Source organism: Rattus norvegicus, chromosome 7 (genome assembly GCF_036323735.1).
Source record: "Rattus norvegicus strain BN/NHsdMcwi chromosome 7, GRCr8, whole genome shotgun sequence".
Classification (NCBI taxonomy): domain Eukaryota; kingdom Metazoa; phylum Chordata; class Mammalia; order Rodentia; family Muridae; genus Rattus; species Rattus norvegicus.
This window is the reverse complement of record NC_086025.1, coordinates 5,731,857-5,733,833: the sequence shown is the minus strand read 5'-3', so window position 1 is coordinate 5,733,833 and position 1,977 is coordinate 5,731,857. Positions and strand designations below refer to the sequence as shown.

General features: G+C 36.6%; 1 pseudogene; it reads left to right on the top strand.

Annotated features, from left to right (window-relative positions):
* Positions 1-702: 702 nt before the first annotated feature.
* Rpl5-ps6 (ribosomal protein L5, pseudogene 6) lies at positions 703-1,587 on the top strand (annotated as a pseudogene).
* The last annotated feature ends 390 nt before the right edge of the window (positions 1,588-1,977 follow it).

Here is a 1,977-nt window from a genome sequence, read left to right as displayed (position 1 = left end):
AGGAAATTTTTTCCAGTAAGGCATATTATTTTAAACATTTAAGAATAATTATACAAACAATGAAACAAACTACTTCAGGATTTAAAGAATAATTATATAAACAATGAAACATACTCAAAATGACCCAGTTATGAATCTACGATTTGATATTTTTATCTTATAAAACACTAATAATTCGTCACTTACATTACACATCATAAAATAAAATTTATGATGTATAATTCATGTAATTGCTCTTGAATCTAGTATTTGAACCAGACATCATACTGGAGAATTTTGGAATAAATTGTAGCCCTCCTGTTGGCTAATTAGTGAAAAGCTAGGCATATCAGACGTATTTAAACATGAAAATTTAGACGTTACTGTTTCCAAAAGCATCAGATATACAGGTTTTAATATATTAATAAAACAGAAAATATTATTTTAGAAATATTGCTTGTGATCAGTGAATTTTTGAGCAAGCAGAGCATCGATAATTTGTAATTATTATTCTATTATCAAATTCAGTTTTTTTTTAAATAAATAACTTCTTCTTAGGTTTGAAAGTATTGGAATGCCCTCATTTAATTACAGAATTATTTAATTACAATAAATTATTTTGCTGAGGAATAAGATGGATATATTAGCACAAGGAAAAGTACTGCCTTTTCTTCCTAGAGTGGCTGAATTTGCAAGTCTGCATGGAGACACAGTTGCAGGTCTCTGTTCTGTAGGATGGGGTTCATGGAAGTTGTCAAGAATAATGCCTACTTTAAAAGATAGCAAGTGAGATTTAGCAGGTGGCAAGAGGGTAAAACTCACTACTATGCACAGAAACTATTAATGATCCAGGAGAAAAGTAAGTACAACAGACCCAAATATAGGCTGATAGTTCATGTAACTAAAAGACATATCATCTGCCAGATTGCATATGCCCATCTAGAAGGGGATTTGATAGTCTGTTCAGAGCATATGCACATGAACTTCCAAAATTCAGTGTGAAAGTTGGCCTGACAAATTATGCTGCAGACTGTTGCCCTGGCCTGCTGCTGGCCTGCAGGTTTCTGAATAGATTTGGCATAGACAGGTTCTATGAAGGCCAAGTAGCGGTGAATCGAGATGAATAAAATGTGGAAAGTATTGAACGTCAGTCTGGTGCCTTCACTTGCTATTTGGATGCAGGTCTTTCTGGAACTGCAACTGGCAATGAAGTTTTCAGGTCCGTGAAGGAAACTGTGGATGGAGGCTTGTCTATCTCTCATAGTAGCAAACAATTCCCTGGTTATGACTCTGAAAGTAAAGACTTCAATGCAGAGGTGCATTGGAAGCACATCATGGGTAAGAATGTGACAGACTACATGTGCTATCTAATAGAGGAAGATGAAGATGAGTGTAAAAACAGTTCTTTCAGTACATCAAGAACAATATAACTCCAGACACGATGGAGGAGATGTATAAGAAAGCTCATGCTATTATCCAAAAGAATCCAGTCTATAAAAGAAGCCCAAGAGAAAAGTGAAGAAGAGGTGGAATCGTCTGAAAACATGTCTTGCCCAGAAGGAAGAGGCAAACTTCCTCACAGCTCAGGAATGGGCTGCTGAAAGCTAAAGCAATTTTCTATGAAGATTTTTTTTTATGAAAAAAGAAAAGCACCAAATAAAGACAAGATCAAAGAATTAGGTAATGATTAAATCTTTCTTCAAGAAGTACATGCTGACAGGAGCCTGATACCGCTGTATCTGCCAGAGTATGACAAATACAGAGGGGGATGCTTACAGCCAACCATTGAACTGAAACAGGATCCCCAGTGGAGTAGATAGACAAAGGACTGAAGGAGCTGAACAGGTTTGCAACTCCATAAGAATAACAATACCAACTAGAGCTCCTATGTACTAAACCACACTCCAAAGAGTACACAGCAACTGACCCAGGTCTCCAGCTCCATATGTAGAAGAGGATGGCCTTGTTGAGCACCAATGGTAGGAGACTGTCTTGGGC